This window comes from Lagenorhynchus albirostris, chromosome 1, assembly GCF_949774975.1.
Source record: "Lagenorhynchus albirostris chromosome 1, mLagAlb1.1, whole genome shotgun sequence".
Lineage (NCBI taxonomy): Eukaryota > Metazoa > Chordata > Mammalia > Artiodactyla > Delphinidae > Lagenorhynchus > Lagenorhynchus albirostris.
This window is the reverse complement of record NC_083095.1, coordinates 108,724,027-108,741,501: the sequence shown is the minus strand read 5'-3', so window position 1 is coordinate 108,741,501 and position 17,475 is coordinate 108,724,027.

Genomic DNA, 17,475 nt, shown 5'->3' with positions numbered 1-17,475 from the left:
CACTTCATTGAGCAAGGAGTAGCTCTTGTCTATTACATATTTGGCTTATGGAACGGTATCTGTGCTAATTTCAATCTCTTGTTTTATGCAGCACCCCAACTCACCTTTCCCCTTAAGCAAGCATAAGTTGGTTTTCTACATTTGAGACCCTGTTCTGTTTTGTAATTCAGTTCCTGTGTAGCCAAGTTTACATTCCGTGTATTAGTGATACCTTATGATATTTCTTTTTCTGTGTGACTTATTTCTCTTAGAATCATCGTACCTGAGTCCACTCATTATGCTGCTACGGGTCTGATGACATAGATTTCATTGCTGAGTGATATTGCATTGTACGTAAGTACCACAAATTCTTTATTCATTTTTCGCTTTCTGTGATATTGAACTTGTACCATAAACGAGGTTCTTGTAAACAGAGCCGTCCCAAACTTTGGGGTGGCTGTGTCTTTTTGATTTGAATTTCCCTAAGCTATAGGAGCATAAGTCGAAGTGCCCTAGGTTCTGTTGCTTTGTTTTTTAGATGTTTCAGGAAACACCATACACTTCTCCAGAGTGGCTGTTGGCAATTTACATCCCGCCCATCAGCATAACAAGGCTCCCAGTTCTCCATGGCCTGTCCTGCCTTTCTGGATTTTACACTATTTTCAGATGGCCCTTTTGCCCGGGGGGCAGTGAGACTTCATTGTAGTGCAGATTTCCTTTGCAAGCTTGCTTGGTTGGCCAAAAAGGGCGTATGCGTTTTTTCCTGAATATATTCAGGAAAAAACGCATACGCCCTTTTTGGCCAAGTGCATCATTGTGGACGTTCTGCCTCTTTTCCTATGCTTTTCATGCAATTCCAGTCTACCTCCTGAAATCGGTGTCCTGCAATTCTACCCCGCTTTCAAGTGCTCTTGGCAGCCTTACTTCAATATATTTTTGGACGATAGCTGTCATTTATAACTCTGCAGGTTTGTGAATGACAGTGCCCCTGAGCTCCTTTCTTCAACACTCTTTATTGTGAGCTGGCCGCAACACCGCAGGATTGCTTCAGGCCCTAGTGTGGTTCCGGCACGTCAAGCTGAGCCTTTGGTTAATTCCTCTTCCTGGTGGGAAATGAGAGTTAAATTTGCCCGTCCAGACACCTCCAGCTAGTCTCTCATTGGTTCTCCCTATTCCTGTTCATTTCCCGCAGAAATTGCAAACTGGGCCAAACAGGAGGTTAAAGGCACTGACTCTCCAAGTGGGGAGAGTGTTAGTAAAGCGTCTGGAATGTTGCACCCGAGTACCAGGGTACGAAAACTGAGACACATTTGAACACGTTTCCCGATCACATGGTGGATCATAATCTGGGTTCCACATGCATGTTTTAGCTGAAGGAAGAATCCCTTAAACCAGGAGAGTAGAGACCCATGGAATGGGTACCATGCTATATGACTTCAAAGGGTCTGCATTTGCTCAACGAACATCACCAATCCTATCACTGCTACATTTATGCTGCTGTACACATGCTTGATTCTCTTTCAGAGACATGTAAATCCATAGGTTTTAAGATTCTTACTAGTCAGGTATATTCTTAGGCGTTTAATATGGGGTGTTGAGTCCACTTCGTTGAGCAAGGAGTAGCTCTTGTCTATTACATATTTGGCTTATGGAACGGTATCTGTGCTAATTTCAATCTCTTGTTTTATGCAGCACCCCAACTCACCTTTCCCTTAAGCAAGCATAAGATGGTTTTCTACATTTGAGACCCTGTTCTGTTTTGTAATTCAGTTCCTGTGTAGCCAAGTTTACATTCCGTGTATTAGCGATACCTTATGATATTTCTTTTTCTTTGTGACATATTTCACTTAGAATCATCGTACCTGAATCCACTCATTATGCTGCTACGGGCCTGATGACAGAGATTTCATTGCTGAGTGATATTGCATTGTACGTAAGTACCACAAATTCTTTATTCATTTTTCGCTTTCTGTGATAATGAACTTGTACCATAAACGAGGTTCTTGTAAACAGAGCCGTCCCAAATTTTGGGGTGGCTCTGTCTTTTTGATTTTAATTTCCCTAAGCTATAGGAGCATAAGTGGAAGTGCCCTAGGCTCTGTTGCTTTGTTTTTTAGATGTTTCAGGAAACACCATACACTTCTCCAGAGTGGCTGTTGGCAATTTACATCCCGCCCATCAGCATAACAAGGCTCCCTGTTCTCCATGGCCTGTCCTGTCTTTCTGGATTTTACACTTTTTTCAGATGGCCCTTTTGCCCGTGGGGCAGTGAGACTTCATTGTAGTGCAGATTTCCTTTGCAAGCTTGCTTGGTTGGCCAAAAAGGGCGTATGCGTTTTTTCCTGAATATATTCAGGAAAAAACGCATACGCCCTTTTTGGCCAAGTGCATCATTGTGGACGTTCTGCCTCTTTTCCTATGCTTTTCATGCAATTCCAGTCTACCTCCTGAAATCAGTTTCCTGTAATTCTGCCCCGCTTTCAAGTCCTCTTGGCAGCCTTACTTCAATATATTTTTGGACGATAGCTGTCATTTATAACTCTGCAGGTTTGTGAATGACAGTGCCCCTGAGCTCCTTTCTTCAACTCGCTTTCTTGTGAGCTGGCCGCAACACCGCAAGATTGCTTCAGGCCCTAGTGTGGTTCCGTCACGGCAAGCTGAGCCTTTGGTTAATTCCTCTTCCTGGTGGGAAATGAGAGTTAAATTTGCCCGTCCAGACACCTCCAGCTACTCTCTCTTTGGTTCTCCCTATTCCTGTTCATTTCCCGCAGAAATTGCAAACTGGGCCAAACAGGAGGTTAAAGGCACTGACTCTCCAAGTGGGGAGAGTGTTAGTAAAGCGTCTGGAATGTTGCACCCGAGTACCAGGGGACTTAAACTGAGACATATTTGAACACGTTTCTCGATCACACGGTGGATCATACTCTGGGTTCCACATGCATGTTTTAGCTGAAGGAAGAATCCCTTAAACCTGGAGAGTTGTGACCCATGGAATGGGTACCATGCAATATGACTTCAAAGGATCTGCATTGGCTCACCGAAACTCACCAATCCTATCACTGCTGCGTTTATGCTGCTGTACACACGCTTGATTCCTTTTCGGAGACATATAAATCCAAAGGTTTTAAGATTCTTACTATTCAGGTATATATTTAGGCGTTTAATATGGGGTGTTGAGTCCACTTCATTGAGCAAGGAGTAGCTCTAGTCTATTACATATTTGGCTTATGGAATGGTATCTGTGCTAATTTCAATCTCTTGTTTTATGCAGCACCCCAACTCACCTTTCCCCTTAAGCAAGCATAAGTTGGTTTTCTACATTTGAGACCCTGTTCTGTTTTGTAATTCAGTTCCTGTGTAGCCAAGTTTACATTCCGTGTATTAGTGATACCTTATGATATTTCTTTTTCTGTGTGACTTATTTCTCTTAGAATCATCGTACCTGAGTCCACTCATTATGCTGCTACGGGCCTGATGACATAGATTTCATTGCTGAGTGATATTGCATTGTACGTAAGTACCACAAATTCTTTATTCATTTTTCGCTTTCTGTGATATTGAACTTGTACCATAAACGAGGTTCTTGTAAACAGAGCCGTCCCAAACTTTGGGGTGGCTGTGTCTTTTTGATTTGAATTTCCCTAAGCTATAGGAGCATAAGTGGAAGTGCCCTAGGCTCTGTTGCTTTGTTTTTTAGATGTTTCAGGAAACACCATACACTTCTCCAGAGTGGCTGTTGGCAATTTACGTCCCGCCAATCAGCATAACAAGGCTCCCAGTTCTCCATGGCCTGTCCTGCCTTTCTGGATTTTACACATTTTTAAGATGGCCCTTTTGCCCGTGGGGCAGTGAGACTTCATTGTAGTGCAGATTTCCTTTGCAAGCTTGCTTGGTTGGCCAAAAAGGGCGTATGCGTTTTTTCCTGAATATATTCAGGAAAAAACGCATACGCCCTTTTTGGCCAAGTGCATCATTGTGGACGTTCTGCCTCTTTTCCTATGCTTTTCATGCAATTCCAGTCTACCTCCTGAAATCGGTGTCCTGCAATTCTACCCCGCTTTCAAGTGCTCTTGGCAGCCTTACTTCCATATATTTTTGGACGATAGCTGTCATTTATAACTCTGCAGGTTTGTGAATGACAGTGCCCCTGAGCTCCTTTCTTCAACACTCTTTATTGTGAGCTGGCCGCAACACCGCAGGATTGCTTCAGGACCTAGTGTGGTTCCGGCACGTCAAGCTGAGCCTTTGGTTAATTCCTCTTCCTGGTGGGAAATGAGAGTTAAATTTGCCCGTCCAGACACCTCCAGCTAGTCTCTCATTGGTTCTCCCTATTCCTGTTCATTTCCCGCAGAAATTGCAAACTGTTAATTTCCCGCAGAAATTGCAAACTGGGCCAAACAGGAGGTTAAAGGCACTGACTCTCCAAGAGGGGAGAGTGTTAGTAAAGCGTCTGGAATGTTGCACCCGAGTACCAGGGGACTTAAACTGAGAAATATTTGAACACGTTTCCCGATCACACGGTGGATCATACTCTGGGTTCCACATGCATGTTTTAGCTGAAGGAAGAATCCCTTAAACCTGGAGAGTTGAGACCCATGGAATGGGTACCATGCAATATGACTTCAAAGGGTCTGCATTTGCTCACCGAACATCACCAAACCTATCACTGCTGCATTTATGCTGCTGTACACATGCTTGATTCTCTTTTGGAGACATGTAAATCCATAGGTTTTAAGATTCTTACTAGTCAGGTATATTCTTAGGCGTTTAATATGGGGTGTTGAGTCCACTTCGTTGAGGAAGGAGTAGCTCTTGTCTATTACATATTTGGCTTATGGAACGGTATCTGTGCTAATTTCAATCTCTGGTTTTATGCAGCACCCCAACTCACATTTCCCCTTAAGCAAGCATAAGTTGGTTTTCTACATTTGAGACCCTGTTCTGTTTTGTAATTCAGTTCCTGTGTAGCCAAGTTTACATTCCGTGTATTAGTGATATCTTATGATGTTTCTTTTTCTGTGTGACTTATTTCACTTAGAATCATCGTATCTGAATCCACTCATTATGGTGCTACGGGCCTGATGACATAGATTTCATTGCTGAGTGATATTGCATTGTACGTAAATACCACAAATTCTTTATTCATTTTTCGCTTTCTGTGATATTCAACTTGTACCATAAACGAGGATCTTGTAAACAGAGCTGTTCCAAACTTTGGAGTGCCTGTGTCTTTTTGATTTGAATTTCCCTAAGCTATAGGAGCATAAGTGGAAGTGCCCTAGGCTCTGTTGCTTTGTTTTTTAGATGTTTCAGGAAACACCATACACTTCTCCAGAGTGGCTGTTGGCAATTTACATCCCGCCCATCAGCATAACAAGGCTCCCAGTTCTCCATGGCCTGTCCTGCCTTTCTGGATTTTACACTTTTTTCAGATGGCCCTTTTGCCCGGGGGGCAGTGAGACTTCATTGTAGTGCAGATTTCCTTTGCAAGCTTGCTTGGTTGGCCAAAAAGGGCGTATGCGTTTTTTCCTGAATATATTCAGGAAAAAACGCATACGCCCTTTTTGGCCAAGTGCATCATTGTGGACGTTCTGCCTCTTTACCTATGCTTTTCATGCAATTCCAGTCTACCTCCTGAAATCGGTGTCCTGCAATTCTGCCCCGCTTTCAAGTGGTCTTGGCAGCCTTACTTCAATATATTTTTGGACGATAGCTGTCATTTATAACTCTGCATGTTTTTGAATGACAGTGCCCCTGAGCTCCTTTCTTCAACACTCTTTATTGTGAGCTGGCCGCAACACCGCAGGATTGCTTCAGGCCCTAGTGTGGTTCCGGCACGTCAAGCTGAGCCTTTGGTTAATTCCTCTTCCTGTTGGGAAATGAGAGTTAAATTTGCCCGTCCAGACACCTCCAGCTAGTCTCTCATTGGTTCTCCCTATTCCTGTTCATTTCCCGCAGAAATTGCAAACTGGGCAAAACACGACGTTAAAGGCACTGACTCTCCAAGTGGGGAGAGTGTTAGTAAAGCGTCTGGAATGTTGCACCCGAGTACCAGGGGACGAAAACTGAGACACATTTGAACATGTTTCCCGATCACATGGTGGATCATACTCTGGGTTCCACATGCATGTTTTAGCTGAAGGAAGAATCCCTTAAACCTGGAGAGTAGAGACCCATGGAATGGGTACCATGCTATATGACTTCAAAGGGTCTGCATTTGCTCAACGAACATCACCAATCCTGTCACTGCTACATTTATGCTGCTGTACACATGCTTGATTCTCTTTCAGAGACATGTAAATCCATAGGTTTTAAGATTCTTACTAGTCAGGTATATTCTTAGGCGTTTAATATGGGGTGTTGAGTCCACTTCGTTGAGCAAGGAGTAGCTCTTGTCTATTACATATTTGGCTTATGGAACGGTATCTGTGCTAATTTCAATCTTTGGTTTTATGCAGCACCCTAACTCACCTTTCCCTTAAGCAAGCATAAGTTGGTTTTCTACATCTGAGACCCTGTTCTGTTTTGTAATTCAATTCCTGTGTAGCCAAGTTTACATTCCGTGTATTAGTGATACCTTATGATATTTCTTTTTCTGTGTGACTTATTTCTCTTAGAATCATCGTACCTGAGTCCACTCATTATGCTGCTACGGGCCTGATGACATAGATTTCATTGCTGAGTGATATTGCATTGTACGTAAGTACCACAAATTCTTTATTCATTTTTCGCTTTCTGTGATATTGAACTTGTACCATAAACGAGGTTCTTGTAAACAGAGCCGTCCCAAACTTTGGGGTGGCTGTGTCTTTTTGATTTTAATTTCCCTAAGCTATAGGAGCATAAGTGGAAGTGCCCTAGGCTCTGTTGCTTTGTTTTTTAGATGTTTCAGGAAACACCATACACTTCTCCAGAGTGGCTGTTGGCAATTTACATCCCGCCCATCAGCATAACAAGGCTCCCAGTTCTCCATGGCCTGTCCTGCCTTTCTGGATTTTACACCTTTTTTAGATGGCCCTTTTGCCCCGGGGGCAGTGAGACTTCATTGTAGTGCAGATTTCCTTTGCAAGCTTGCTTGGTTGGCCAAAAAGGGCGTATACGTTTTTTCCTGAATATATTCAGGAAAAAACGCATACGCCCTTTTTGGCCAAGTGCATCATTGTGGACGTTCTGCCTCTTTTCCTATGCTTTTCATGCAATTCCAGTCTACCTCCTGAAATCGGTTTCCTGCAATTCTGCCCCGCTTTCAAGTCCTCTTGGCAGCCTTACTTCAATATATTTTTGGACGATAGCTGTCATTTATAACTCTGCAGGTTTGTGAATGACAGTGCCCCTGAACTCCTTCGTTCAACTCGCTTTCTTGTGAGCTCGCCGTAACAACGCAAGATTGCTTCAGGCCCTAGTGTGGTTCCAGCACGGCAAGCTGAGCCTTTGGTTAATTCCTCTTCCTGGTGGGAAATGAGAGTTAAATTTGCCCGTCCAGACACCTCCAGCTAGTTTCTCATTGGTTCTCCCTATTCCTGTTCATTTCCCGCAGAAATTGCAAACTGGGCCAAACAGGAGGTTAAAGGCACTGACTCTCCAAGTGGGGAGAGTGTTAGTAAAGCGTCTGGAATGTTGCACCCGAGTACCAGGGGACGAAAACTGAGACACATTTGAACATGTTTCCCGATCACATGGTGGATCATAATCTGGGTTCCACATGCATGTTTTAGCTGAAGGAAGAATCCCTTAAACCTGGAGAGTAGAGACCCATGGAATGGGTACCATGCTATATGACTTCAAAGGGTCTGCATTTGCTCAACGAACATCACCAAACCTGTCACTGCTACATTTATGCTGCTGTACACATGCTTGATTCTCTTTCAGAGACATGTAAATCCATAGGTTTTAAGATTCTTACTAGTCAGGTATATTCTTAGGCGTTTAATATGGGGTGTTGAGTCCACTTCGTTGAGCAAGGAGTAGCTCTTGTCTATTACATATTTGGCTTATGGAACGGTATCTGTGCTAATTTCAATCTCTTGTTTTATGCAGCACCCCAACTCACCTTTCCCTTAAGCAAGCATAAGATGGTTTTCTACATTTGAGACCCTGTTCTGTTTTGTAATTCAGTTCCTGTGTAGCCAAGTTTACATTCCGTGTATTAGTGATACCTTATGATATTTCTTTTTCTTTGTGACATATTTCACTTAGAATCATCGTACCTGAATCCACTCATTATGCTGCTACGGGCCTGATGACAGAGATTTCATTGCTGAGTGATATTGCATTGTACGTAAGTACCACAAATTCTTTATTCATTTTTCGCTTTCTGTGATAATGAACTTGTACCATAAACGAGGTTCTTGTAAACAGAGCCGTCCCAAATTTTGGGGTGGCTCTGTCTTTTTGATTTTAATTTCCCTAAGCTATAGGAGCATAAGTGGAAGTGCCCTAGGCTCTGTTGCTTTGTTTTTTAGATGTTTCAGGAAACACCATACACTTCTCCAGAGTGGCTGTTGGCAATTTACATCCCGCCCATCAGCATAACAAGGCTCCCTGTTCTCCATGGCCTGTCCTGTCTTTCTGGATTTTACACTTTTTTCAGATGGCCCTTTTGCCCGTGGGGCAGTGAGACTTCATTGTAGTGCAGATTTCCTTTGCAAGCTTGCTTGGTTGGCCAAAAAGGGCGTATGCGTTTTTTCCTGAATATATTCAGGAAAAAACGCATACGCCCTTTTTGGCCAAGTGCATCATTGTGGACGTTCTGCCTCTTTTCCTATGCTTTTCATGCAATTCCAGTCTACCTCCTGAAATCGGTTTCCTGCAATTCTGCCCCGCTTTCAAGTGCTCTTGGCAGCCTTACTTCAATATATTTTTGGACGATAGCTGTCATTTATAACTCTGCATGTTTGTGAATGACAGTGCCCCTGAGCTCCTTTCTTCAACTCGCTTTCTTGTGAGCTGGCCGCAACACTGCAAGATTGCTTCAGGCCCTAGTGTGGTTCCGTCACGGCAAGCTGAGCCTTTGGTTAATTCCTCTTCCTGGTGGGAAATGAGAGTTAAATTTGCCCGTCCAGACACCTCCAGCTACTCTCTCTTTGGTTCTCCCTATTCCTGTTCATTTCCCGCAGAAATTGCAAACTGGGCCAAACAGGAGGTTAAAGACACTGACTCTCCAAGTGGGGAGAGTGTTAGTAAAGCGTCTGGAATGTTGCACCCGAGTACCAGGGGACTTAAACTGAGACATATTTGAACACGTTTCCCGATCACACGGTGGATCATACTCTGGGTTCCACATGCATGTTTTAGCTGAAGGAAGAATCCCTTAAACCTGGAGAGTTGAGACCCATGGAATGGGTACCATGCAATATGACTTCAAAGGGTCTGCATTTGCTCACCGAAACTCACCAATCCTATCACTGCTGCGTTTATGCTGCTGTACACACGCTTGATTTCTTTTCGGAGTCATATAAATCCATAGGTTATAAGATTCTTACTATTCAGGTATATTTTTAGGCGTTTAATATGGGGTGTTGAGTCCACTTCGTTGAGCAAGGAGTAGCTCTTGTCTATTACATATTTGGCTTATGGAACGGTATCTGTGCTAATTTCAATCTCTTGTTTTATGCAGCACCCCAACTCACCTTTCCCCTTAAGGAAGCATAAGTTGGTTTTCTACATCTGAGACCCTGTTCTGTTTTGTAATTCAATTCCTGTGTAGCCAAGTTTACATTCCGTGTATTAGTGATACCTTATGATAGTTCTTTTTCTGTGTGACTTATTTCTCTTAGAATCATCGTACCTGAGTCCACTCATTATGCTGCTACGGGCCTGATGACATAGATTTCATTGCTGAGTGATATTGCATTGTACGTAAGTACCACAAATTCTTTATTCATTTTTCGCTTTCTGTGATATTGAACTTGTACCATAAACGAGGTTCTTGTAAACAGAGCCGTCCCAAACTTTGGGGTGGCTGTGTCTTTTTGATTTTAATTTCCCTAAGCTATAGGAGCATAAGTGGAAGTGCCCTAGGCTCTGTTGCTTTGTTTTTTAGATGTTTCAGGAAACACCATACACTTCTCCAGAGTGGCTGTTGGCAATTGACATCCCGCCCATCAGCATAACAAGGCTCCCAGTTCTCCATGGCCTGTCCTGCCTTTCTGGATTTTACACCTTTTTCAGATGGCCCTTTTGCCCGTGGGGCAGTGAGACTTCATTGTAGTGCAGATTTCCTTTGCAAGCTTGCTTGGTTGGCCAAAAAGGGCGTATGCGTTTTTTCCTGAATATATTCAGGAAAAAACGCATACGCCCTTTTTGGCCAAGTGCATCATTGTGGACGTTCTGCCTCTTTTACTATGCTTTTCATGCAATTCCAGTCTACCTCCTGAAATCGGTTTCCTGCAATTCTGCCCCGCTTTCAAGTGCTCTTGGCAGACTTACTTCAATATATTTTTGGACGATAGCTGTCATTTATAACTCTGCAGGTTTGTGAATGACAGTGCCCCTGAGCTCCTTCGTTCAACTCGCTTTCTTGTGAGTTGGCCGCAACACCGCAAGATTGCTTCAGGCCCTAGTGTGGTTCCGGCACGGCAAGCTGAGCCTTTGGTTAATTCCTCTTCCTGGTGGGAAATGAGAGTTAAATTTGCCCGACCAGACACCTCCAGCTAGTCTGTCATTGGTTTTCCCTATTCCTGTTCATTTCCCGAAGAAATTGCAAACTGGGCCAAACAGGACGTTAAAGGCACTGACTCTCCAAGTGGGGAGAGTGTTAGTAAAACGTCTGGAATCTTGTACCCGAGTAGCAGGGGACGAAAACTGAGACACATTTGAACACGTTTCCCAATCACACGGTGGATCATACTCTGGGTTCCACATGCATGTTTTAGCTGAAGGAAGAATCCCTTAAACCTGGAGAGTTGTGACCCATGGAATGGGTACCATGCAATATGACTTCAAAGGGTCTGCATTTGCTCACCGAAACTCACCAATCCTATCACTGCTGCGTTTATGCTGCTGTACACACGCTTGATTCCTTTTCGGAGACATATAAATCCATAGGTTTTAAGATTCTTACTATTCAGGTATCTATTTAGGCGTTTAATATGGGATGTTGAGTCCACTTCGTTGAGCAAGGAGTAGCTCTTGTCTATTACATATTTGGCTTATGGAACGGTATCTGTGCTAATTTCAATCTCTTGTTTTATGCAGCACCCCAACTCACCTTTCCCTTAAGCAAGCATAAGATGGTTTTCTACATTTGAGACCCTGTTCTGTTTTGTAATTCAGTTCCTGTGTAGCCAAGTTTACATTCCGTGTATTAGTGATACCTTATGATATTTCTTTTTCTTTGTGACATATTTCACTTAGAATCATCGTACCTGAATCCACTCATTATGCTGCTACGGGCCTGATGACAGAGATTTCATTGCTGAGTGATATTGCATTGTACGTAAGTACCACAAATTCTTTATTCATTTTTCGCTTTCTGTGATAATGAACTTGTACCATAAACGAGGTTCTTGTAAACAGAGCCGTCCCAAATTTTGGGGTGGCTCTGTCTTTTTGATTTTAATTTCCCTAAGCTATAGGAGCATAAGTGGAAGTGCCCTAGGCTCTGTTGCTTTGTTTTTTAGATGTTTCAGGAAACACCATACACTTCTCCAGAGTGGCTGTTGGCAATTTACATCCCGCCCATCAGCATAACAAGGCTCCCTGTTCTCCATGGCCTGTCCTGTCTTTCTGGATTTTACACTTTTTTCAGATGGCCCTTTTGCCCGTGGGGCAGTGAGACTTCATTGTAGTGCAGATTTCCTTTGCAAGCTTGCTTGGTTGGCCAAAAAGGGCGTATGCGTTTTTTCCTGAATATATTCAGGAAAAAACGCATACGCCCTTTTTGGCCAAGTGCATCATTGTGGACGTTCTGCCTCTTTTCCTATGCTTTTCATGCAATTCCAGTCTACCTCCTGAAATCGGTTTCCTGCAATTCTGCCCCGCTTTCAAGTGCTCTTGGCAGCCTTACTTCAATATATTTTTGGATGATAGCTGTCATTTATAACTCTGCAGGTTTGTGAATGACAGTGCCCCTGAGCTCCTTTCTTCAACTCGCTTTCTTGTGAGCTGGCCGCAACACCGCAAGATTGCTTCAGGCCCTAGTGTGGTTCCGGCACGGCAAGCTGAGCCTTTGGTTAATTCCTCTTCCTGGTGGGAAATGAGAGTTAAATTTGCCCGTCCAGACACCTCCAGCTACTCTCTCATTGGTTCTCCCTATTCCTGTTCATTTCCCGCAGAAATTGCAAACTGGGCCAAACAGGAAGTTAAAGGCACTGACTCTCCAAGTGGGGAGAGTGTTAGTAAAGCATCTGGAATGTTGCACCCGAGTACCAGGGGACTTAAACTGAGAAATATTTGAACACGTTTCCCGATCACACGGTGGATCATACTCTGGGTTCCACATGCATGTTTTAGCTGAAGGAAGAATCCCTTAAACCTGGAGAGTTGAGACCCATGGAATGGGTACCATGCAATATGACTTCAAAGGGTCTACATTTGCTCACCGAACCTCACCAATCCTATCACTGCTGCGTTTATGCTGCTGTACACATGCTTGATTCTCTTTCAGAAACATATAAATCCATAGGTTTTAAGATTCTTACTAGTCAGGTATATTCTTAGGCGTTTAATATGGGGTGTTGAGTCCACTTCGCTGAGGAAGGAGTAGCTCTTGTCTATTACATATTTGGCTTATGGAACGGTATCTGTGCTAATTTCAATCTCTGGTTTTATGCAGCACCCCAACTCACCTTTCCCCTTAAGCAAGCATAAGTTGGTTTTCTACATTTGAGACCCTGTTCTGTTTTGTATTTCAGTTCCTGGGTAGCCAAGTTTACATTCCGTGTATTAGTGATACCTTATGATATTTCTTTTTCTGTGTGACATATTTCACTTAGAATCATCGTACCTGAATCCACTCATTATGCTGCTACGGGCCTGATGACATAGATTTCATTGCTGAGTGATATTGCATTGTACGTAAGTACCACAAATTCTTTATTCATTTTTCGCTTTCTGTGATAATGAACTTGTACCATAAACGAGGTTCTTGTAAACAGAGCCGTCCCAAACTTTGGGGTGGCTGTGTCTTTTTGATTTTAATTTCCCTAAGCTATAGGAGCATAAGTGGAAGTGCCCTAGGCTCTGTTGCTTTGTTTTTTAGATGTTTCAGGAAACACCATACACTTCTTCAGAGTGGCTGTTGGCAATTTACATCCCACCCATCAGCATAACAAGGCTCCCAGTTCTCCATGGCCTGTCCTGTCTTTCTGGATTTTACACTTTTTTCAGATGGCCCTTTTGCCCGTGGGGCAGTGAGACTTCATTGTAGTGCAGATTTCCTTTGCAAGCTTGCTTGGTTGGCCTAAAAGGGCGTATGCGTTTTTTCCTGAATATATTCAGGAAAAAACGCATACGCCCTTTTTGGCCAAGTGCATAATTGTGGACGTTCTGCCTCTTTTCCTATGCTTTTCATGCAATTCCAGTCTACCTCCTGAAATCGGTTTCCTGCAATTCTGCCCCGCTTTCAAGTGCTCTTGGCAGCCTTACTTCAATATATTTTTGGACGATAGCTGTCATTTATAACTCTGCAGGTTTGTGAATGACAGTGCCCCTGAGCTCCTTTCTTCATCTCGCTTTCTTGTGAGCTGGCCGCAACACCCCAAGATTGCTTCAGGCCCTAGTGTGGTTCCGGCACGGCAAGCTGAGCCTTTGGTTAATTCCTCTTCCTGGTGGGAAATGAGAGTTAAATTTGCCCGTGCAGACACCTCCAGCTAGTCTCTCATTGGTTCTCCCTATTCCTGTTCATTTCCCGCAGAAATTGCAAACTCGGCAAAACACGACGTTAAAGGCACTGACTCTCCAAGTGGGGAGAGTGTTAGTAAAGCGTCTGGAATGTTGCACCCGAGTACCAGGGGACTTAAACTGAGACATATTTGAACACGTTTCCCGATCACACGGTGGATCATACTCTGGGTTCCACATGCATGTTTTAGCTGAAGGAAGAATCCCTTAAACCTGGAGAGTTGAGACCCATGGAATGGGTACCATGCAATATGACTTCAAAGGGTCTGCATTTGCTCACCGAACCTCAACAATCCTATCACTGCTGCATTTATGCTGCTGTACACATGCTTGATTCTCTTTCAGAGACATGTAAATCCATAGGTTTTAAGATTCTTACTAGTCAGGTATATTCTTAGGCGTTTAATATGGGGTGTTGAGTCCACTTCGTTGAGGAAGGAGTAGCTCTTGTCTATTACATATTTGGCTTATGGAACGGTATCTGTGCTAATTTCAATCTCTGGTTTTATGCAGCACCCCAACTCACCTTTCCCCTTAAGCAAGCATAAGTTGGTTTTCTACATTTGAGACCCTGTTCTGTTTTGTAATTCAGTTCCTGGGTAGCCAAGTTTACATTCCGTGTATTAGTGATACCTTATGATATTTCTTTTTCTGTGTGACTTATTTCTCTTAGAATCATCGTACCTGAGTCCACTCATTATGCTGCTACGGGCCTGATGACATAGATTTCATTGCTGAGTGATATTGCATTGTACGTAAGTACCACAAATTCTTTATTCATTTTTCGCTTTCTGTGATATTGAACTTGTACCATAAACGAGGTTCTTGTAAACAGAGCCGTCCCAAACTTTGGGGTGGCTGTGTCTTTTTGATTTTAATTTCCCTAAGCTATAGGAGCATAAGTGGAAGTGCCCTAGGCTCTGTTGCTTTGTTTTTTAGATGTTTCAGGAAACACCATACACTTCTCCAGAGTGGCTGTTGGCAATTGACATCCCGCCCATCAGCATAACAAGGCTCCCAGTTCTCCATGGCCTGTCCTGCCTTTCTGGATTTTACACTTTTTTCAGATGGCCCTTTTGCCCGGGGGGCAGTGAGACTTCATTGTAGTGCAGATTTCCTTTGCAAGCTTGCTTGGTTGGCCAAAAAGGGCGTATGCGTTTTTTCCTGAATATATTCAGGAAAAAACGCATACGCCCTTTTTGGCCAAGTGCATCATTGTGGACGTTCTGCCTCTTTTCCTATGCTTTTCATGCAATTCCAGTCTACCTCCTGAAATCGGTTTCCTGCAATTCTGCCCCGCTTTCAAGTGCTCTTGGCAGCCTTACTTCAATATATTTTTGGACGATAGCTGTCATTTATAACTCTGCAGGTTTGTGAATGACAGTGCCCCTGAGCTCCTTTGTTCAACTCGCTTTCTTGTGAGCTGGCCGCAACACCGCAAGATTGCTTCAGGCCCTAGTGTGGTTCCGGCACGGCAAGCTGAGCCTTTGGTTAATTCCTCTTCCTGGTGGGAAATGAGAGTTAAATTTGCCCGTGCAGACACCTCCAGCTAGTCTCTCATTGGTTTTCCCTATTCCTGTTCATTTCCCGCAGAAATTGCAAACTGGGCCAAACAGGACGTTAAAGGCACTGACTCTCCAAGTGGGGAGAGTGTTAGTAAAGCGTCTGGAATGTTGTATCCGAGTAGCACGGGACGAAAACTGAGACACATTTGAACACGTTTCCCAATCACACGGTGGATCATACTCTGGGTTCCACATGCATGTTTTAGCTGAAGGAAGAATCCCTTAAACCTGGAGAGTTGTGACCCATGGAATGGGTACCATGCAATATGACTTCAAAGGGTCTGCATTTGCTCACCGAAACTCACCAATCCTATCACTGCTGCGTTTATGCTGCTGTACACACGCTTGATTCCTTTTCGGAGACATATAAATCCATAGGTTTTAAGATTCTTACTATTCAGGTATATTTTTAGGCGTTTAATATGGGGTGTTGAGTCCACTTCGTTGAGAAAGGAGTAGCTCTTGTCTATTACATATTTGGCTTATGGAACGATATCTGTGCTAATTTCAATCTCTTGTTTTATGCAGCACCCCAACTCACCTTTCCCCTTAAGCAAGCATAAGTTGGTTTTCTACATCTGAGACCCTGTTCTGTTTTGTAATTCAATTCCTGTGTAGCCAAGTTTACATTCCGTGTATTAGTGATACCTTATGATATTTCTTTTTCTGTGTGACTTATTTCTCTTAGAATCATCGTACCTGAGTCCACTCATTATGCTGCTACGGGCCTGATGACATAGATTTCATTGCTGAGTGATATTGCATTGTACGTAAGTACCACAAATTCTTTATTCATTTTTCGCTTTCTGTGATAATGAACTTGTACCATAAACGAGGTTCTTGTAAACAGAGCCGTCCCAAACTTTGGGGTGGCTGTGTCTTTTTGATTTTAATTTCCCTAAGCTATAGGAGCATAAGTGGAAGTGCCCTAGGCTCTGTTGCTTTGTTTTTTAGATGTTTCAGGAAACACCATACACTTCTCCAGAGTGGCTGTTGGCAATTTACATCCCACCCATCAGCATAATAAGGCTCCCAGTTCTCCATGGCCTGTCCTGTCTTTCTGGATTTTACACTTTTTTCAGATGGCCCTTTTGCCCGTGGGGCAGTGAGACTTCATTGTAGTGCAGATTTCCTTTGCAAGCTTGCTTGGTTGGCCAAAAAGGGCGTATGCGTTTTTTCCTGAATATATTCAGGAAAAAACGCATACGCCCTTTTTGGCCAAGTGCATCATTGTGGACGTTCTGCCTCTTTTCCTATGCTTTTCATGCAATTCCAGTCTACCTCCTGAAATCGGTGTCCTGCAATTCTGCCCCGCTTTCAAGTGCTCTTGGCAGCCTTACTTCAATATATTTTTGGACGATAGCTGTCATTTATAACTCTGCAGGTTTGTGAATTACAGTGCCCCTGAGCTCCTTTCTTCAACTCGCTTTCTTGTGAGCTGGCCGCAACACCCCAAGATTGCTTCAGGCCCTAGTGTGGTTCCGGCACGGCAAGCTGAGCCTTTGGTTAATTCCTCTTCCTGGTGGGAAATGAGAGTTAAATTTGCCCGTCCAGACACCTCCAGCTAGTCTCTCATTGGTTCTCCCTATTCCTGTTCATTTCCCGCAGAAATTGCAAACTGGGCCAAACAGGAGGTTAAAGGCACTGACTCTCCAAGTGGGGAGAGTGTTAGTAAAGCATCTGGAATGTTGCACCCGAGTACCAGGGGACTTAAACTGAGACATATTTGAACACGTTTCCCGATCACACGGTGGATCATACTCTGGGTTCCACATGCATGTTTTAGCTGAAGGAAGAATCCCTTAAACCTGGAGAGTTGAGACCCATGGAATGGGTACCATGCAATATGACTTCAAAGGGTCTGCATTTGCTCACCGAACCTCAACAATCCTATCACTGCTGCATTTATGCTGCTGTACACATGCTTGATTCTCTTTCAGAGACATGTAAATCCATAGGTTTTAAGATTCTTACTAGTCAGGTATATTCTTAGGCGTTTAATATGGGGTGTTGAGTCCACTTCGTTGAGGAAGGAGTAGCTCTTGTCTATTACATATTTGGCTTATGGAACGGTATCTGTGCTAATTTC